General features: G+C 36.1%; 1 protein-coding gene across 1 annotated transcript in view; it reads left to right on the forward strand.

The window, feature by feature from the left end:
• Nucleotides 1–1,293: 1,293 nt before the first annotated feature.
• Nucleotides 1,294–23,635, forward strand: part of LOC145674058 (E3 ubiquitin-protein ligase Siah1-like) — a 35,153-nt gene continuing 12,811 nt past the window's right edge. Inside the window, exon 1 of the mRNA XM_081743885.1 lies at nucleotides 1,294–1,411. The gene's annotated coding sequence lies outside the window, so the exon portion shown is untranslated. The remainder of the gene's footprint in view (nucleotides 1,412–23,635) is intronic.

Consider the following 23,635-nt stretch of genomic DNA (forward strand, 5'->3'; position numbering starts at 1 on the left):
AGAGTACTATGTTTTCTCATTAAATAATAAAAAGCAAAACAAATATCCTATGTTCAGGTTTTATTGGTATATCTTTATCTCAGGTTACCTTAGGTTAAGCCAATAGATAAACCTGTGAGGTTCTTAGAGTAAGTGCGATAAAAGGGTTTCCTCTTACTTATTCGTATGATTAAGCGAGAGGTAGCCTCGCTTAAGTCTGGTGTTATCCGTTCGCTATTGTATAGGTCACATTTATTTTTGTTTTTGTTTTTACAGTTTAATTTCTTATCTGAGTCTTCCTGGGCTCATCAAAATAGTAGGATGGCAACGCCAGTTTATTTCAGTGTTTCCACACTGAAGGATGCTAGTGTCTTAGAACCTTTGGGCAGTTCGGTGCGCTACAAAGGCAACTTTGTAATATCATTATGACATACAAAGGCATATATAAATATAGAATGGAACGAAGAAGCAAACAGACTATTTAATAATGTGACTGATGCGGGAATAAACACAAACATAAAAGCACCTTTTTATAATTTCAAATACATCGTTAATTATAAAATAAGAGAAATGATCATACAATGGAAAAAAATAAGAGACGGGCCAGGGATACATTACTAGAACATAACATATACAGTATATAGAAATAAAGTTTGTGGGATTACACCAAAACACGCCCAAGACATTAAACAATTTTACCTCATCGTTTGTTTTTCAACGCAACTTTAACGCCTAACAATTTTAGTATAATTCGGAATAACAAAACAAATCAAATTACTCTAATGTGGTTTTACAATCGTAACTACGCTGCTGCGATTTAATCGAGAAAGCAATCTGAATATAAATGAATATAAAGAGTTCTAAACAATATAATGGTTTGCATCAATTAATATTCATACATTATACAACCTTAAAACATACAAATGAAATGACTGGGAAATCACTATTTAGATCAAATTTAAACTGGAAATTAACCTGTCTTTTAAATTTTGTTGCAAGGTTAATTTCCAGTTTAAATTTGATCTAAATAGTGATATTAGTGATTTCCCAGTCATTTCATTTGTATGTTTTAAGGTTGTATAATGTATGAATATTAATTGATGCAAACCATTATATTGTTTAGAACTCTTTATATTCATTTATATTCAGATTGCTTTCTCGATTAAATCGCAGCAGCGTAGTTACGATTGTAAAACCACATTAGAGTAATTTGATTTGTTTTGTTATTCCGAAGGCTGCTGGAAGTCAATGTTCGAGCCTATGAAGAAGGTGATCCAAAGGAGGCTAAAATGAAAACTAAGAAAGAAAGGAAGATTAAAACTTCCCAAGGTTGCAATACGTGTATGAAATATAACATTCAATAATTCTCAAGCTAGTTACCTGTATCAGAAGAAAGATATAGAAATAACGAAAGATTGGGTGATATGTTTTTGTAAGTATTGAACCTACAAAATTTCAGTCCACCATAGATATTCGTTCTCATATATGGAAAGTTACCTCCATCTAGTAGCATTTCGATACTATGAAAGGTCTTTTTCACATTGGAGAAATTTTGAATAAATTGTACATTTGGCTTTACTGAAGCCAGAATTAAATTCATTTTCTTTTCATCTCTGTGAAGATTTTGACGCAGGCTACTGTTCAAGTTGTATATATCCTACTTTCGTAGCTAAAGAATTACATAAATTTTTATCAGTCGCCTTTAACATTATTTATCCCATGGAAGAGATTGTTGTACTTTTTTTGGTTAACATTGGTTCTTTGTTAGTTTATAATTGCTCAATTAAGTAAACATCTTTTCAAATATATTTCAAAGAGAGGATCATTTATCTTGAAACACTCTTGTAACTTTTAAACTAATAGATAATAATTTTAAAAACCATGAAAGTTTGTACAGTCCGCGGCATAAAATTTGTTACAAAAATTCTAAGTCCAAATGAATAACAAACTCTTGCCCAGTTTTCTTATGCATTCCCGCAATACATGTATCAATCGATTAGTTGCTTCTAGTATTTATTCCAACTCCTCCCCGTCCTCCATCTCTCCTTGTCTAAAGCAGTGTGTGTGACGTAGTACACTCTTTCCATTCAGCTGAAAAAAAAAAAAAAACAGGAATCATGTTTACAACGTTATAGCTTTTAAACAGTCTTTTCCATTCGTTTGTTCTGAAATATTTTTAAGAGCCTAAATTAAAGGAAAGTCACACAATCTTCCCAGAGCTTCATAAATATCTTTAGTTTCATTCTTTTCTTTCTTTAAAGACTGCAAGCTAGTAAGATGCTCCCTAAGAAATCTATGGAAATTGCCAAGAGCTCTAAAATATCTACGGACAGAAACGAGTTTTATTCAATGATTCATTTAATTTCTTTTCAGTAAGTGCAAGTAAATGTTTCAGGGGCGTCATTTAAGCAGGACAGGAGGGTGTAATTCCCCCTCTCTTGAGCTTCATAAATACGTATTTTTTGATCAAATGTATAGTAATACACTAATAAAAAGTGAAAATCTTATGTCGCCGGAGAATCTCTTCCTTCCTCCCCCCCCCCCCCCCGAATAAAGTCTAAAAGATACTGGTTTTAACAACAAACCTATAGAGCTACGATAGCACATTGCTAAAGAGCTTACATTCGGTTTCAAGAGTCGAAGGTTTGATCTCAAGCCATATGGCTTCCTGGGTGACATTGAGAGAAAGAGAGAGAGAGATTCAAGTATGGAGAGAGAGAGGCATGATTTGTATACACAGATTTAGAATTGGGGAAAAATGATCGGACAGCATTCGTATTATGACGAAAATTCTGATTTTGTGAAAGATAAGAAGGGAAGTTTCCGAACTGCGAGGATCACATTAGGCAGTTGTCGAATTAATGTGGAAAACTCTTTTTAGAGCATCAGATGATTACGAAAGGAGAGAAAGATCTTCAGAACTGAGGAATTAAGATTTTAAAAAATCTGGTTTCGGCGACGGGTTTCGAACCACGAACCTTGTGGGCATCGAACCATGACTTCATCCATTCTGCTACGGAGGATTCTATTACTCGTTCACATACGTTTCCCTTAGCTGCGTTGAGAGCTACCTTAAGGGGATATTCCAAAAGCTGACTCGGTAAATGCGCCGTTCAGTTAGGACGTAAACCACTTGTAACTTAGTTACAATGTGCAAAATGAACTTCCTCTTCTTCAGGACACTTTTTAAAGCTTTAAAATTTGTTACTATTGTTTTAATTAAGTTACATTTGATAGAACCATCTGATAAAGTAGTGTCAAGCTCTGTGCGTTATTGTCTGTTAGGTGAATGGTTAATGTAAGTTACTCCTACGTGGATGGTCCGAGCTTCCAATCAAGACCATTCTTATTGATTATTTTATTTGAGCTACGCTCATACTGTATATTCCACAAGTTCAATTTTGAAGTAATGTAGTCACAGCTAGTTTAATTCGAAATAATATTCCAATATTATATTTGTCACTAAATTTACATGGCACTCCTCACTTGTTTGTAGCCCTGCATAAATGCAAAATTGTTTTAGAAGTATATTTTACTTTCAAGTTTTATTGTTTTTTTTAATTGTCCTTCAACTTTATTTTATAATTATTTTCTATTTCTTAATTATAACATATTTTCTATTTATATTGTATTCTATGTTACACGTTTATTATTTATATTTTATGTCTTACCTTTGAAGAGGAGCTTTTGACAATTCAGAGCAGCAGGGACATACACAGGATGCAGGCCTTTGCAATCAAGAGCTTTTGCCCCCACGAAATCACTACTTTTTTTTGTAAATTATATCTAATTTTAGAGATGATGATAGCAGGGGCGGATTCAGGGGAGTGCGTTCGGGCGATCACATCCCCCAGAATATGGAACTTTTTATACTTTTTTTAAAAAAAATAAAACATATCCTAAGTATTTTTCATCTTTGTATTATAAACTGAAATTAAAACCTAAAGTAGATAGGCCTTACTTTCTTAAGAAAGTTAATTCTGCAGAAGAGCTACTTCTCCTTTTCTAATTTTTTTCTTTTCTTTTCTTTCTTTCTTTTTCTTTTTCTTTCTTTTGCAATCCGCTCTTACCTTGATTTGACCTCGAACGATCGCCCCTCCCAAACAATCATCCTGGATCCGCCCCTGGATGATAGACATTTTAGTAAAATATGCCCTCAATCGCTGAAATAAATTCCTGTCAAGCTTTCGATCGCTGAAATAAATTTCTGTCTACGGCCCTGCAAAACAGTGACGATTTTAGGGAGTGATCAGTTAGTAATGCCTCCCTGGAGCAACGACACTTCCCAGAAGTCATGTCTCCGATAATTCAGAATGTGATTTGTGCATTATCACTTTTCACTCTTAGTGTCTTGAAACGCACCAAAAAGGAACTGTTCTGAAGTATTTACTGGTTCTTCCTATGACGTCATTTCAATATGGACATATACACATCTGAAATATCACCTTTCATATCAGTGATCCCGAAAACTATCCATTCGACACAAATATAGGATATTTTCGATTCTTTATTCCTGTCACCCTCCCATTGTCAACTCGAAGCCAACCAAGGCTTATTTTGGATTTACATAGCATCCACAGTGTCACTTTTCATCTTTGCACATGAATTCGACACTAATTTCGTTCGTATTTGACTACTTTTACATGTCACCTTCACCTCTTGGTAGGGATTTTTTCAGTATCTCGCCCCCACAACTATGGAGAAATTTCAACCAACTATGTATAATTATAAATCACTGTTCAACAACGAAAATGTAAATTGATCAAAATTAGCTAATTCTTATTGATTTTGTGGTGCTGATCACGAATTTGAAAGTTATTTTCGAATATTAGCTCTACTTTTCGTTTTACAGGCATGTCTAACAATAACGCTTTAAAAATAAATATATTCGCTTCGTTTGGGGTAAAATGTTACACTGATGCGGCAACACTGGAGAAACTATATGAACGCTTGGTTTCATTGTGTTCCTTATCTCAGTAGTGTTCTGCTATTGTTAGAAAAGACAGGTTTAGTGCAGTTATGAGCGTTTTGGGTGTGACGTTTGTGTAGTGCAGGACATAAAAATTCAACTACAAGTACGCAAAACTACTGGTATTTCGAATGTATATTTTTAAATAGTTGTCGGAACTATTTCAAGTGACATTTTGAGGATTTCAATAAACAAAAATGCAGCGAAATTGTGTAAACAGTGCGGATAGCTTCTGCTACGTGTGTGGGGAAGTGACATTTTCCTCACAAAAGCAGACTATAACACCAGTAATAAGAAAAGCCTATCAATATTACTTTGGTTGTAAAATTGGAGACCAAGATAAATCTTGGTCACCCCACATTGTGTGTAACACTTGTGCCAGCAATCTAAGAAATTGGATTAATGGGAAGGGGCGCTCAATGCCTTTTGCAGTGCCCATGATTTGGAGGGAGCCAAGCGAGCACACCAGAGACTGTTATTTTTGTATGGTTCCTTCCGTCAAGAAGGGAATTTCCACGAAGAAGAAGCAGGCCTTGATCTATCCTAACATTCCTTCTGCAATGTGCCCTGTTCCACATGGAGAAGGACTACCTGTTCCTGACCCACCTAAAGAATACGATCTTTTTTCTGATGCTCCTGAATCAAGTACTTCGAAGGACCCTACGTTTGTTGTAGAAGAACCTCCATGTGAACCACATAGACTTACTCAAGAGGAACTAAGTGATCTAATCAGAGACTTGGACCTCTCGAGAAGCAAAGCCGAAATTTTAGCGTCACGCTTAAAGCAATGGAATTTATTGCAGGAAAAAGTAAATATTTCAGTGTATCGGAATAGGGAGTAGATGTTCACTTCATTTTTTACTATGGAAGACACACTTGTGGCATGTACAGATGTAAATGGTCTCATGAGGGCACTTAAAAATAATTACGAACCTACGGAGTGGAGGCTCTTTATAGATTCGTCCAAAGTGAATTTAAAGGCAGTGCTTTTACATATTGGAAATGAACTTCCTTCAGTTCCTGTAGGTTACGCAGTTCATATGAAGGAATCTTATGAAAACTTGAAACGTTTACTTCAAGCCATTAAGTATTACGATTTTCAGTGGCTCATTTGTGGTGACCTTAAAGTAATAGCACTGTTGCTAGGTATGCAGTTAGGGTATACAAAGTATTGTTGCTTTATATGTGAATGGGACAGTAGAGATCGTGGATCTCATTACCGCAAAAGTGATTGGAGTACCAGGGAAACTCTTCAGCCGGGAGTGAAAAATATGCAGCATGAACCACTGGTAGATCGTAACCGAATTTTGCTTCCCCCTCTACATATTAAATTAGGTCTTATGAAAAGTTTTGTTAAGAGCATGAACCAAGAGGATGAGGCCTATAAGTACCTAAGAGGACAATTCCCTCGATTAAGTGATGCCAAAGTTAAAGAGGGTGTTTTCATAGGGCCACAGATTAGGCAACTATTCAAAGATCACAAGTTCGACGAAATTCTCCAAGGTGAGGAGAAAGCTGCGTGGGAAAGCTTGAAGAGTGTTTGTTCACAGTTCTTGGGAAGACACCGAGCAACAAATTACAAACAACTGGTAGCAAAGTTGTTATTGTGCTACGAAAATCTTGGTTGCAATATGTCTCTGAAACACACTTTCTTCATTCACATCTAGACTTCTTTCCCTAAGATTGTGGAGCAGTAAGTGACGAACATGGTGAGCGTTTCCATCAAGATATTGCAGCCATGGAGAAGAGATATGAGGGAAAGTGGAGTTCTAACATATTGGCCGACTACTGTTGGACTATTGCAGGGAATGCTCCAGACGTAACCTACAAAAGGCAAGCCAAGCGAAGACGCTCAAAATAAAATAAACATAATCCTGTACAAGGGATCACTTGAAACTTTTGTCTACATTGTAGTGTAGTTCTTGCACAAAAAGGTATTTGTACATATTTTTCATGTTTTGATGTTAATACTGATTTTTATTACGAAATTCTTAATGTTTAACTTGACCACGGTTACTTTATTTTCTGTATCGCTGTGAAACTGGTATTTGTGCAATTTTGAAAAAGGAAGTACAAGGATATAGAAAGCTATAGGTTAGGGTACTTCTTAACTCCCCAGCTTATCACATCACAGTGAAATAGATAAAAAAGTGAAATGTAGGTTCTTACAAGGATTTTGCTTAAATGTTCTATAAATATTAATACATTTGTATATATACAGCTACTGTTGTACAAGGGCGTTTTTTCACAACCTGAGCTAAGAAAATTCTTCTATTATCATTTCCTTTCATATTATGCTTAAATGAATGTAAAAATCGCAATTTCAAAGAATTTACATACTTTCGATCAAAACTTGTTGAACAGTGTTATCATCTGAAACACAACAGTACGGGTGATCTTTTTCGCAGAGGAATTCGTTAACTACTGTTTCAATATCAATGTATCGGCTTTTTTTGCTCTGCATGCTGGAGATTGCCAAAGAGCTAAACTTCATTCTGTACTATTGTGCTATGAATATAGCGGTTTAATTCACTGAATACTCGCTTAGATGATGCTCTCGTCACAGGAAAAGTGAGATACAGTTATAAAAGAAAAACGAAACGAAATATTTAAGTTTTACGTCCCACGTTATGCCGACTACGCTAATGGAGACAGTGATGGTGAGAAACGAATGAAATTGTTTAATGAAGAAAGTGGGAGGAAACTGGAGAAATCCGAGAAAACTCATGCACACGGTGTTTGTCCATAATAAAGTTCATTCAGCGCGAGCTGGGATCTAACCAACAACTCCATGCACCATAGGTAAAGTTATAAAAGAATAGGCGTCTAAACAAATACGGAACACTACTATCAATGAGAGTTGTATAAGATTAGATTTTTATTTATTTCATTCTAAGTTGAAATTTCAATCAATCTTGATTTTCATTACTGTTCGAAATCCGGACCAACCAGTATTCCCTACTAGGGTAAAGATTAATTGATCGCCAACAGAAATCCAAAATCCTCTGTATAACCCCACGTTCCATTATTCCATATACACAATTAAGAGTCCAGCGTAACCTACCAGTTAATAAGTTTTCTTCTTATTATTATTATTTTTAACACCTCAAAAATATAGGCTCATAATTGAACCACTGATTGGAAAAAGGGAATAAGTACATAAAAATATTTTTTCCACTTTTAAGCTTTTCTCACCAATTGCAGTGCTACAATACAAGATTCTTCTTCTTGTCTTAGAGTTTGTCAGTTCTTTTGCTACAATTAATCAGTTATACATGTGTTGAAACAAATACAAATACGCCTCGGGAAGGTTTTTTAGCGTTTCTGAAAACTTAGGACTGATGTACTTATTCCCTTTTTCTGGAAATAGTTGCTGCAAATAGTTGCTGCAAGGACGTGATAAATCTTTTCTGTAGACTTCACAGTCTATACCTCCTTCACAACTTCCTTTTCATCTAAGGCTAAGTAGTTACATTTTAGACATTGAGGAAATAGTGTGAAATTAATTAAAACCCTTCAAAGTGGAGTTACGAATCTTCAATGGACCCCATTTTGCTGTTGGCCTCGCTCAACGCACTCCCGTCACTGTTCAGGGTGCACGATGGAGTTTCTCCCTTTTAGGAATACTTTCTAAGACAGTACTAGTTTTTTTTACAGCTGTTTCAATTGAGTTGTATTTGCTAGAACTGTCGGTTAAAGGAAACAAAAGATCCTATACTCAAACACAAATCATCTCTCTAGAATCTCTAATGGAAAACGAAACGAATCGTCGTAAACATGTTACGTTCTTGAAGAGGAAAACAGCAAAACATTGATTGCACAAACGTATAATGGTATCATTTGCTTGCAAATTTAAAACTTATAGAAGTTGATGGCTTGTTAGGTGAGGGGTTAGTGAACAGGATTTTTGTACTGGTGGTCCAGGGTTCGAATCTCGTCCGTTCTTCTTACGTTTTGTTTCTTTAAGCTACACTGAGTTTGTTCATTCCAATTCTTTAAGCTTGAATTAAATCTAATACCAGTTAGTGAATTAAAAGTAGCTAACATTATTTTCAAATACGAGACGTTATTACATGCTTGTCACTAGCTCACAATACTCAACTTTGATATAAACTCTTGCAGCCTTCATTTAACTCATTTCTTGACGTGTTTTGTTACAAAACTCATGAATCTTGGCGAACAAAATTGCTTTACCAGATAATGGTGACTGCTTTGAAACCAAATGACAAGTATGAGAATTAAACGTATCATATCTGTAGTTTGGTGTGGAGAAGAAACCAAATAGCGAACGAAAGGTTTAAGAACAACCATGTTATTAATATAAACTATGCCAAAGATTATTGACTTATATGATTAAAAAACATCGAAAGCAATTGTGAAAGAACGAAAAATACTAACTTAGAATTTTGTAACTGGAGGCAAGGAAATCTAATTTAAACATACTAAAACATACCATTTAGCGCATATAGAGCGTGGATCTGTGCTCAAGGCGCTAGCTAATAATCTGGAGGTTCTCAAGTCGGAACCATGTGTGAATATTTTGTTTAAATTTAGAATTTTTGGTGATCATTAGTCGGCGATTACACACGTTTAATTGTCTTAAGGTATTTGAATATTTTGATCTTTCAATATTTGAATGATCAAATCATCAATAATAATAATAATAATAATAATAATAATAATAATAATAATAATAATAATAATAATAATAATAATAATAATAATAATAATAATAGTTATTATTATTATTATTATTATTATTATCAAAGTAATTCAATAACACGTTAATATCTTTAATTATTTCTCGATAACTACTCGAACTTAAGACGTCCTCGAATCTAAGTCGCACCCCAATTTCGCTGGGCTAAATTAAAGAAAAATAGTAATATGTTATGGTTTTACTATTACTAAAGCACTCTTTGATATTGGTCATTTTCGATGATTTTATGTATCCCTCTCCCCTCTCCATGTTGGGGGCACGGTATGACAAAAATTATCCCAGGCCCGAATGTCATGTACGTTGAAAATTTGATCGAAATCTGTTGGATGGTTCAAGAGTTGTTCTATTTATTTTTATATATTAATCTCCCCTTCTCTTATCCTCTCCTATGTTCTACCGTCAAAGTGAAAATATTAAAACAAAAGTTTCTAGGCCCGAACGTCGTCTGTGTTGAAAATTAGATCGAGATCGGTCAGGTGGTTCTAGAGTTGTTAAGTTTTATTCATTTTTATAGATATCTCCCCTCCCCTCCTCCTACCCTACCTTCTACCATCAAAGGGATATGATAAAAACCACCCCAGGTCCGAACCTCATCTATGTTGATAATTTGATTAAGATCAGTTCGGTGGTTTAAGCGTGATGAAGTCACCAAGACAGCATTTTTATTTTTATTTTTTTACATAGTCCCCCTTCCCCTCCCCTACTTTGTGCCATCAAGGCAAAAAATGAAAACATCCCAGGTCCGAACCTTATCTATATTGAATGTTTGATTGATTGGGATCAGTCGGATTGTTCAAGAGTTATTAAATTTTATTCATTTTCATATATTTACCCTCCCCTCCTCTTCCGCAAGTTCTAATATCAAAATGAAATAACAAAAAGCTTCCCAGGTTTGAATTTCATCTATGTTCAAAATGTGATTGAGAACGATCGGGTAGTTCAAGAGTTATTCACCACCGAACATTGTCACTTTTATTTTTATATTTATAGCTGTTATGTATCTTCCCCCTCCTCTCCATCCTCTACGTTATTCCGTCAAAGTGAAATGGTAAAATCCATCCCTCGCGTTAATCTAGACGGGGACATATAGCCTCATTGCTGACGTCCCCATTAATCCCCCTACTCATACCCTTTAGTGTGTTTAAGTTAGTTTTTTTTTTGTCTTGCAAATTTCTAAGTTATTTTTCTTTGTTTCAAAATTCTCGCATTTCTTGTATGATAATACAAGTTAATAATCTTTGAGTTGTTTTATATTAATAATCTGAGTTGTTCTTAAACCTTTGATTTCCAATTTTGTTTTGTCTCTACACCAAACTACAGATATGACAAATTTAATTCTCATACTTTACATTTGATTTCAAAGCGGTCGCCATGAACTGCTTAAAAGCACTTTTTCCGTCACGAAACACCAGCAGAGGGCGTACGATATCGTCTACAGCAATGAGAGGAAACTCCGCCTTGTTACGTGACGTCACATGAAGCACGTTCCGTTCAAACACCTAAGCAAAGCTATCATTTTGCTTCTGGTGTGAAACTGGCTCACTACGAAGCTTCTGTTAAAAGCAGCGTGATTGCTTTAATTGAGCATGCGGGCATGAACTATAGAGAGGCAGGCGCGAGATATGGCGTTAACCGTGCTACAGCACGGAGGTGGTGGAGGAGATATGAGGAAACAGGAGATGTAAGACGTAAAAGAGGAAGTGGGCGACAAAGAGTTTCCTCTGCCAAAGAAGACCAGAGTGTAATTGCCCAATGCCGTGAGCACCCTTTCATGTCTGCCCGACAGTTACGAGAGGAAACCAATTTCCCAGGCGATGTTACGACTGTCCGTCGTAGACTCAAATCCTTTGGTTTGAGATCATACAGGGCAGCTGTTAAGGAGCGACTAACAGAAGACCACATGGTTGACCGTCTGGCATTTGAACAGTTAAATATTGCACTATGTGGGACGAGGTCGTTTTCACAGACGAAAAAATATTTTCCAGTGCAAACTTCGGTCCGAAGCGTGTTTACCGCCCCCCTGGAAAAAGGTATGCCTCTGAATACGTTTCCCGTTCTGGTCGAATGGGACATGTAACTGTCCACTGTTGGGCATGGATATGCAAGGCTGCAAATTTCGGAGGAATCTACAGGATTCCTGGTCGCCTAAACGCCCACAAGTATGTGGAACATCTTTATGAAACGCTTCCGGAAATAAAAGCTCATGTAGGTGACGGCATATTATATTTGCTACAGGACAATAGCTCGATACATAATTCAAATGTGGTTCAGACATGGTTGCAGAGGCAACCTGATGTCGAAATAGTTGACTGGGTTCCTCATGGAGCGTAAGTCCAAAATAAGCCTTTGTTGGCTTCGAGTTGACAATGAGAGGGTGACAGGAATAAAGAATCGAAAATATTCTATATTTGTGTCGAATGGATAGTTTTCGGGATCACTGACATAAAAGGTGATATTTCAGATGTGTATATGTCCAAGGTCCGTGTAACGTGGGTTTCTGTCACCACGGCATGGCGCGTCCTCAGGTTGCGGATCGAGGAGAAGGCCTCTAGATATAGAGGTTAGCTGCGAATATACTGAATAAGCAGTCGCGGACAGACGACTAGGAGTGGTCCTCCAGCTTGGGGGTTTGGGTAAGGCTAACACCCTCATCCTGTAAAAAAAGGCACTTGTTCAGAAACATTCACAAAAGCCTCGGACAAGGACTGGTACTGGATCCAGTTAGCTAAGGATAGAAGTCAGTGGAGAGCTTTTGTGAACGCGGCACTGAACCTCCGGGTTCCATAGGCCATAGAGTTAGTTTGAGTTATATGTCCAAGGTTGGCCATATTGAAATGACGTCATAGGAAGAACCAGTAAATACTTCAGAACAGTTCCTTTTTGGTGCGTTTCAAGACACTGAGAGTGAAAAGTGATAATGCACAAATCACATTCTGAATTATCGGAGATATGACTACTGGGGAAGTGTCGTTGCTCCAGGGAGGCATTAGTAACTGATCACTCCCTAAAATCGTCACTGTTTTGCAGGGCCGTAGACAGAAATTTATTTCAGCGATCGAAAGAACGCAAGAAAAGAAAAGAAAGAAAAGAAAAAAATAGAAAATGAGAAAGAGCTCTTCTGTAGAATTAACTTTCTTAAGAAAGTAAGGCCTATCTACTTTAGGTTTTAATTTACGTTTATAATACAAAGATGAAAAATACTTAGGATATGTTTTATTTTTAAAATAAAAAAGTATAAAAAGTTCCATATTCTGGGGGATGCGATCACCCCAAACACACTCCCCTGGATCCGCCCCTGCTATCACCATCTATAAAATTAGATATATATACAACCAAAAAGTAGTGATTTCGTGGGGGCAAAAGCTCTGGATTGCCAAGGCCTGCATCCTGTGTATGTCCCTGCTGCTCTGAATTGTCAAAAGCTCCTCTTCAAAGGTAAGACATAAAATGTAAATAATAAACGTGTAACATAGAATACAATATAAATAGAAAATATGTTATAATTAAGAAATAGAAAATAATTATAAAATAAATTTGAAGGACAATTTAAAAAAATCAATAATACTTGAAAGTAAAATATACTTTTAAAACAATTTTGCATTTATGCAGGGCTACAAACAAGTGAGGAGTGCCATGTAAATTTAGTAACAAATATAATATTGGAATATTATTTCGAATTAAACTAGCTGTGACTACATTACTTCAAAATTGAACTTGTGCAATATACAGTATGAGCGTAGCTCAAATAAAATAATCAATAAGAATGGTCTTGATTGGAAGCTCGGACCATCCACGTAGGAGTAACTTACATTAACCATTCACCTAACAGACAATGACGCACAGGGCTTGGCAGTACTTTATCAGATGTTTCTATCAAATGTAACTTAATTAAAACAACAGTAACAAATTTTAAAGCTTTAAAAAGTGTCCTGAAGAAGAGGAAGTTCATTTTGCACATTGTAACTAAGTTACAAGTGGTTTACGTCCTAACTGAACGGCGCATTTACCGAGTCAGCTTTTGGAATATCCCCTTAAGGTAGCTCTCAACGCAGCTAAGGGAAACGTATGTGAACGAGTAATAGAATCCTCCGTAGCAGAATGGATGAAGTCATGGTTCGATGCCCACAAGGTTCGTGGTTCGAAACCCGTCGCCGAAACCAGATGTTTTAAAATCTTAATTCCTCAGTTCTGAAGATCTTTCTCTCCTTTCGTAATCATCTGATGCTCTAAAAAGAGTTTTCCACATTAATTCGACAACTGCCTAATGTGATCCTCGCAGTTCGAAAACTTCCCTTCTTATCTTTCAGAAATTCAGAATTTTCGTCATATTACGAATGCTGTCCGATCATTTTTCCCCCAATTCTAAATCTGTGTATACAAATCATCCCTCTCTGTCTCCATACTTGAATCTCTCTCTCTCTCTCTCTCTCTCTCAATGTCACCCAGGAAGTCATATGGCTTGAGATCAAACCTTCGACTCTTGAAACCGAATGTAAGCTCTTTAGCAATGTGCTATCGTAGCTCTATAGGTTTGTTGTTAAAACCAGTATCTTTTAGACTTTATTCGGGGGGGGGGGAGGAAGGAAGAGATTCTCCGGCGACATAAGATTTTCACTTTTTATTAGTGTATTACTATACATTTGATCAAAAAATACGTATTTATGAAGCTCAAGAGAGGGGGAATTACACCCTCCTGTCCTGCTTAAATGACGCCCCTGAAACATTTGCTTGCACTTACTGAAAAGAAATTAAATGAATCATTGAATAAAACTCGTTTCTGTCCGTAGATATTTTAGAGCTCTTGGCAATTTCCATAGATTTCTTAGGGAGCATCTTACTAGCTTGCAGTCTTTAAAGAAAGAAAAGAATGAAACTAAAGATATTTATGAAGCTCTGGGAAGATTGTGTGACTTTCCTTTAATTTAGGCTCTTAAAAATATTTCAGAACAAACGAATGGAAAAGACTGTTTTAAAGCTATAACGTTGTAAACATGATTCGTTTTTTTTTTTTCAGCTGAATGGAAAGAGTGTACTACGTCACACACACTGCTTTAGACAAGGAGAGGTGGAGGACGGGGAGGAGTTGGAATAAATACTAGAAGCAACTAATCGCTTGATACATGTATTGTGGGAATGCATAAGAAAACTGGGCAAAAGTTTGTTATTCATTTGGACTTAGAATTTTTGTAACAAATTTTATGCCGCGGACTGTACTATGCAACTATCAACAGGGGAGAATTGTTTCCAAAATAAATGCTATTATATTTTACGGAAACATATAGCTATGTATTCACATATGTACTTCTTTAATCAGGAAATGCACTCCTAATACCTAATCAGTTATTTCTTGAGGGTAGAGATGCACCCCGACTTGTTCGTAAATTTAGTCTAATTTTAGATGCAATTTTACATATTTTAATATAATTTAACTTCAAATTGTATTTAGACCCCCGAAAAGCTTAGGACTCCTCCCGAAATAAATTCCTGCGTGGTCTCTGGCTATCCACATTGCTCTCACTTCATCGTTAACGAAGAAATATCAACCACTTCATGGTTTAGTTTGTATTGAAGAGTTTGCCAGAGAAAAATGTTGTGTAACGTTCTTTTGTAGTAAATTTGCCATCTCGGACGTAGTCGTGGTGAGTGGGTGGGTGTGTGTTATTATATTATTATTATTATTATTATTATTATTATTATTATTATTATTATTATTATTATTATTATTATTATTATTATTATTATTTATCGTTCTATGACTATACTAACCAGAAACATGTAGCGTAAATGTGTTTGCAGTGCAGAGCAAATTGTTGTTTTTAACGAAGTAAACCGAAAAGTGGAATTTCGCTCCTATCATAAAGAAAGCCTATCACTTGTACTTTGGCTGCAAATTGGGAGATGTGGACAAGAAGTGAGCACCACATATATGTTGTAATACTTGTTCTACAAATTTGCGGGACTGGCTACACGGAAAAAGGCCATGCGTGCCATTTGCAGTTGCAATGATATGAAGAGAACCGACAGATCATACTTCAAACCACTATTTTTGCATAGTTCTTCCAATTTAAGAAAAAGTGGACTGCTACTTATTGAAATATTCCTTGAAATGTTCGTCACTGTGCCACACTCTGAAGAACTAAAGGTTCCCGTACCTTACTCCAGTGTTTCACCCGATGAAAAGCAAAAGGCGAACAATGTCGACCCACATTGTCAAATGCTGCAGATTTGTCGCCTTCCACCGATCCTAACTTCACAAAACCAAAATATCATTATCTATTCACCATATGATACTCAACCTGAATTAAATTACCTGGGGTTGTCAAAAGTGGTGCAGAACTGCTGGCATCCAAACTTAAGAAGTGGGGAGCTTATTCTGAAAATCTAAAAGTGTTCGTGTTTTGAACACGTCAGAATCCCTAAACAGTATTTTCAGTGGAAAGTGACATATTACGTCTTAACAATGTAGGTCTAACTGGTCTTATGAGTAAACTTAACATAGACGATAATCTCGATGAATGTTACTATAACCAAAGGTGATTACCCCTTATTCCACTTCTATTATTAACTTCGAAAATCTGTCTCCAATATTGGGGGAGGACGGGTAAGACCGTTCCCATATTTTTAAAAGCGATGTTCAAAATATTTATGATGTTGAAAAACAATACTGTGGAGGATCAGGGGAGCAGAGTTGTCTTCAACATTGTGAGGTGGGCAGATTTGAGGCTTATTATGGGTAATATCAGTTTCATCTCATTTTCCTTTGTGGCAATCGGACACAATTCATCACATTTCTCCCCCAAAACATATTTCAAATAGGATTATTGGGGGCACAATCGCTCAGTTCCAAGATTGGAGGGGACGTCCCCCTCTAACCTCGTGCCATTTGTGCCAGTGCTTGTAATACACACACTGTCAACAGATGTAGACACGAAGCATAAGAATATTTTTTACAAAACGACTGTGGTAACCATAATATAACTTGTGATATCAATATTATGTACGAAATAGATTATATTTTGTTGTCAGTTACCATGAAATATTGAAAGATTTTATAACTGATTTGAATATTTCTCTTGATTTAATTCATTATAAACATATGGAGAATTAACATTTTACTTGTAGCTACAATGGCTGCTTTATTGGTTGAAGCAAAAAACAAAAAACACATTAATTGAAACCAGCGGGAACCCGTAACTCTTGGAACGTGAATCACAAATGCTTCTGACTCTGACACGCCGTCACTTAATAAATTTGCGCAAAGTACGACATATGCGGCGAGTCGAAAATTTTAAGACGCTTTTTCTATGCTATATTAGGTCATTGCGCTCTCCCAGTTTGTAATATGAACACTTTAAGTGTTCACAATCACCTTGCAAAAAGTGGCCCCGATGTTAATTTACCAAAGTGTGCTTTCTCCTTGTAGATGAAAAAAGAACTTCAGGCATTTTATGATATTGATATTTGTAATTGCAATAATAGCGAGATACGGAGATACTTTCGGTGAATCAGAAAATAAAGTGGTCTGAGGCACTATATATTTTTGCTTCTTATTTTAAATTTGAAGTTTCTCGACTATAGTATTTTATCATGACAGAAATCAGTGTGTTTCGTCGTTATCGTAAACGTATGCAATTTTCTTAATAAACGAGTGTTTTTTGACTGTTACTTAACAGAGAAGTCTTACGTAGAGGCGTGAGCATTCGTTTCGTAATTCAGAGGTCCCGGATTCGATTCTCGCTGCGGTGAGTTGCTTTTATGAACTATAATATTCATACTTCTGATATGTAATACAATGAAAAATGCTCAATTTCTTTCGGTCTTACAAGTCAGAGTAGAGACTGCTTTCTTCACAGGAGAAATACTAGCAAACTGACGTCACATGTCTGTCTACAACCTTGATTCGTACTGTGGTGGAAAACGTAACGTGTTTAGCAAATAATTCATGAATACGACCCCTAAGGGTCATGCATAGGGCCTAGTATGAGTCATAAATGTGTCTGAAACGATACTGTATCCGAGCAATTATTCCGAACGTCTTCCACTATTACTCCTATTGCTAAAAATAATATTTTCGTTCGCCATTTCCTACACGTTCCATATATCCATTGAACCAAAATTTGTAAATAGGAATATTGTTGCCTATATTGGTATATATATTTTGTTAAAATATCAATATAACGCATACATAATCCAAAGTCTTTTAGCCAAAGAAAGCGTATTACTATGTATCGTGGTGAAGACAAATACTACTTAATTTCTCTTTAGACATCCGAAGTTTCGATATTAATGTTGTCCAGGAGCTGACACCTTCTAATTTCCTTTCGGACACTAATCGCTCTTATCCTTTCTCTATCACTATCTCTTATCCTTTCTTTTTCTTTTCCTATCAACTTCAGTACGCTTATTTACATTGCAATAGGACGTAATATTGAGGTCTTAAATTTTCAGTAATAATAATAATAATAATAATAATAATAATAATAATAATAATAATAATAATAATAATAATAATAATAATAATAATAATTGTTATTATTATTATTATTATTATTATTATTATTATTATTATTATTATTATTATTATTATTATTATTATTATTATTATTGTATTAAAATTTTTAAAGTTACCGTAAAATTAAGCAAAACTTACAGATAAATCGGGATTTCGGGAGGGTGTCTGGACCTCCAGGACACACCTTTGCAACTACCAAAATTTTAACCAAAGCGTTCCACTGAAGTTTCATGTAGAAAGTATTCTACTGTACGTTTTGAGGAAGAAAACTAATAAAAATAACTTAATATCACTGAACAGTAAGGCATATAATAAACTAATTTTTAGGATATGCAGAAGTAATTATAAAAGCTTTGCTACAAAAATACTTACACAGACCATATTAAATTCAATGAGCTCCGAAATAGCATATATGATTGTCTGCAAAGCAATTATTACTTAAAGAATGGACGTACACTATTTTGAGAACCGAGATGAAACAAGTAATGTTTACGATACTCTTCGTCTCGTCTCGATTTCCATCTTCAAAGCGAGACGATAATTTAAGTTAGCCTTGTCCCGTCGTAAATGTAAAATGTTAACTCTCGTCTCAATTTTGTTCATTTTTATCAGAAACGAGATGAGAAATCCTCTTCTCGTGAGCAACACTAAACAAAACCGAAATATTCTTGCCAAAATTACATGTCTGGTTGTAATCTTATGCCCTGAGCTATAATAAGCTCTTAACTTTTAATCTTCTATGAGATAATAATAATAATTATTATTATTACTATTTTTATTCCTAACAATTTGATAGTTCAAGTACTGAAACATACGACTATTCAAATATCAGAAGAAAATAAAACGTGTGTCATCGCCGATCGATCGCCATCAAAAATTCTAAAGTAAAAAAAAATAAAAATGTACTGGTCGTTCGTGGATCCGATTTGATTCTACTATCTTCAGATTACTGGTCGAACCACTTAACCACGAGTACTACACAGCAACTGATTTGTCTTTAATTTGTTTATGAGTATAATACACGCGCCGTATTTGATTCAAAATAAAGGAGTTTTGTATTTTGTTTTTAAAAAATCTGTGATATTGATAATATAGTGAATACAGTGATATAATGCCCTCCAAGTCAATTACATATTCCTGTGTTTTGCCAATGAATCTATTAACAAGCTACTGTTTTGAACGAACAGAAAAGGCTCTTTATTTAAGTGAGCCAGAAGAAGTAACACTTTAGATGAGTGGTTAGAGTTGTTTGAGAGATGAGTGGTTTTCTAATCTGGTGGCCCGGGTTCGACTCCCGCGTTCGCTGTTTAAACTTTAAAAAATGTTTCATTTACAAGGCTGAGCTCCAGTTGGATGCTGCTAAATGAAAGATAATCTCCAGTGGAGAAATTCAGTGATCTTGAAAATAAAGCAAGAAAAATGAATGAAGGAAACGAGTTCCAGAGTTAATTCTATCACTGGTTCTATATTTGATATTATCCGTTAATTTCGTGCATTTTTAAGTTGTTGTTTATTGACACTATATTCTCCCCTTTTCTCTTTGTGTCTCAATGTGTAAATTTTCACAAATATACAATTCATGAACCCTAAGTTATATTTGCAAGTTAACGGAAAATAGGCCTACTTTAATACGGATAAGTTCTTCACTACAAATAAATTACCAATAGTTAGCATTTTCAAAAATTATTTAACGAATAATGAAATCAATAATTTCTTCTTTCGAAGTAGTATTACGTATGAATCAATAGCGCCGGAACCTAGGAGCTCACGCCGTGTTAGACCCCAAAAATTTTCATTAGGGGTTGGGTTCTTCTCCCCAAATGATCCATCAATACTTTTAATTGATTTGCAGGTAGGACTATTGTTAATAGTTTCAAAACTCAGAGCAAAGCTTTGAGTTAGTTAAAAAAAATAACCTACCATATATATGTACCGCATAATCTATCCGTATATTATTTGATACCGGATATGTATAGTTATTTGAACTAAGTAAACTTGTTTATATAATCCTCATTTGAGTTAATTATAAGATTAACTAAGTCCCCCGATTGTTATCTTCTCATCAGCGCCTCTGATATCCGTATATGTTTTCAAGTGGCTGTGTATAGCTTTATGTGTGTATCATACAAACAAGAAGTACTGTGAGTACAAGTATCCAAAGACTCCCTTTGTCATTTCGTCAGCCAGCGTTTTGCTCCACTTCTGCACAAAAGCATTCTTGACGATTTGTGCTTTTAGCAGTTGGGCGCAACTTCAGCTACTACCAGGCATTAGTTGGGTTGCCTATCTCGCGAACTTTGTAAATCAAGAATTTCTGTGGCCCACTGTACTGTACATATAAGAAGAATGTCAGTTTTTCTACAGGTTAATAAACGTTTCTAAAATATCCATTATTATTATTATTATTATTATTATTATTATTATTATTATTATTATTATTATTATTATTATTATTATATTGTAGCAGGTAGCTTGAGTAGGGCTGTGTGATATGTCGATATATCGATATCAGCTTATATCAATAATCGCTTTCGTAAAAATATCGACGTCGATATATCGATATCGTCGATATTCAATATCGATATCTGATATCGTCCATATTCGATATCGATATCCGATATCGTCGATAACGATATTTAATATTGATATCAATGTTGTCGATATCGATATTCGATATTGATATTGTCGATATTCGATATTGATGTTTGACACTGCCTCGAAAAAACCGCGACGGGTTTTGCTTTATATATATATATAGACCCCAACACATTTTGGCTCGCGATAGCAGCTGCATTTGCATTTCTTAACCGAATGAAACCAAATTGCACGATACTCGTATGAGGCAGAAAAACTCCCCGTTTCATGAGTTAAATTAATGTAGGGCTTGGGGACTATGCCCCCCCAACATTTCATGTTAATATTTAATTTTCTTTGTTGACTTTATTTCTTAACAGAATGAAACCAAATTTACACAGGATTAGTATGGATTAAAAATTTGGTTCCTTTTGAAAATAGTCCAAATCGCCGGTGGGGTAGGGATATTCCTACGTCTAGTTAATCCATCTAAATATTGTATATTTAACTTATATTATCAGCTGCACTTCTTCACCGAATCAAACCAAACTTGTGCAATAAAATTGTATTGAGCAGAAATGATGTTCCTTTCGAAGATAAAGCCAAAACCAGTGCAGGGCCGGGGAGCTATGCCCTCCAAAATATTTCTCATCATTAACATGGCTGCATTCCTTAACCGAGTCAACTTGATATGCTCACTACAATTAATGTTTGTGCTGTATTGCCATTGCAAGTGAAGAATCAAATGCCAGTGCTAATATTTGCTTAAATCTAAACAGACAGAGAAGACAGGGAAACAAGAATTTACTCGTTTTCTGTGCAAAGTAGTAATTTTTCGTTTATTTGTATGTGGTTACTAGATGTAAGTTGAGCCACATAACTCAGCCCACTAAAACCAGTGTTGGGCAAATTTCAATTGAATTAACAATTAACAATTAATTTGTAAATTTAATTGTTAATTGCAATTAACAATTGAAATAAGTAATGGTTAATTGTTAATTGCAGTTGGCCATTGAAAAAGGAGAATCAATTGCAATTGATCAATTGATTGAAAGTAATTGCAGTGGAAAGTAATTGCAATTGAATTCTGTAATTCAATTGCAATTGAAATTAATTGGCAATTGATACAATTGCAATTGATTTCCACAGTAATTACTTTCAATTGATTGATCAATTGCAATTGATTTTCACTGAATAATTTTCAACACTGTAGCTCAGAGAGGGCATGGGGCAATGAAAACTTTAGCCACGACAAATTGACTCACCACCTGTCGTGACCCATGACCCACCGTGACCCACTCTGACCCACCACCCACCATAAACCACTCTTACCCACTGTGACCCACAGACCCACCAAAACCCATTGTCATCAACTCTGACCCATGATTCACGACCTCTTCTCTACTGACTAAAGAGTTTAAACTTGTAATAAAACAAGCCTATAAAATTATCAGTCATCGGAGTTTGAATTTCTACGATCAATCGCTCAAGCACCGCACTAATACAATAACGGCGGATCTGACCTTTCTAATATAAATAAAATAGAGTTTGTTCGTGTGTCTGTCTGTCTATCTTTGTGCGGCCTGTGGACGATACGAGTGGACCGAAACTTTTCAAAATTTGGTCACGGGTAGCTTGGTCTAGGCCTCAGACCAAGACGAAGAGATTTTTTTTCCTTACTAGGGGGTCTCGAGGGGTCGCTTACCGGGACCGGCCTGGGGACCAGAAAAGTCGACCGAGAGTTACCAAATTTTGATCAAAGATACCTTGGTCCAGGTCCCACACCAAGGCAAAGCGTTTTCAACAGAATTCGAACCAGGGGGTCTCAGGGGGGCGTTTACCGGGACATGTAAAAGTAGAACGATATCAGTGTCGATTTCATAGTTTTCGCGGTCGCTGAGATCCATGGCGAAACTCCGATCGCATTAACTTCCAAATTCACCGTATTCGGCTGCGGGCCGTGGGTCAACGGGGGGGGGGGGGGTTACCGAAACGTAAAAGTAATCCAAAATGACCGATATTAGTGTCAAATCCATAGTTTTCGCGGTTGCTGATATCAATGGCGACACTACCATTAGCGATGACTTTCAAATTCATCTACCGTTGTATGCGGGCCTTGGGCCACCAGAGGGGGGAATTCCGAGACATGTAAACATAATCGAAAATGACCGATATTAATGTCAAATCCATAGTTTTCGGGATAGCTGAGCTCAATGGTGAAACTCAAGACCGCGTTTACTTTCATATTTAGCCCCCATCAGCTAAGAAAGGGGGGCATTATAAAGGGGATCACGAGACATGTAAAAATAATCCACAATGACCGATGTGAAATCCGTAGGGGGGCGCGGTGACTCAGTGGTAGAGCGTTCACCTCCGGTGCTTGGGGTCCCTGGTTCGATCCCAGCTCGCGCCGTGTGAACTTTGTGGTGGACAAACACAGTGCTCGTGGGTTTTCTCGGGGTTCTCCCGTTTCCTCCCACTCTCTTCATTTCACTCATTTCTCATTATCACCGTCTCCTTTAGCCTAACCGGCATAAGCGTGGGACGTTAAACTTAAAGATTTCATTTTTTTTTTTTTCAAATCCGTAGTTTTCGCGGTGGCTGAGATCAATGGTGATACTTTCATTAGCGATGATTTTCAAATTTAGCCACCATTGTATGCGGGGCGGGAGTCACCGGGGGTGGTGAATTGCGAGACATGTAAAAATAATGGAAAGTGACCGATATTAGTGTCAAATCCATAGTTTTCGCTGTCGCTGAGATGAATGGTGATACTTCCACAGGCTTTGACTTCCAAATACAGCCCCCATCGGCTGTGGGCCAAAGGCATTTTTTTTTAATTGGAACCAGAGGATTATAGGGACTTTTACCGGCATATGTA

Source organism: Thermobia domestica, chromosome 2, assembly GCF_964235325.1.
Source record: "Thermobia domestica chromosome 2, izTheDome1.hap1.1, whole genome shotgun sequence".
Taxonomy (NCBI): Eukaryota; Metazoa; Arthropoda; class Insecta; order Zygentoma; family Lepismatidae; genus Thermobia; species Thermobia domestica.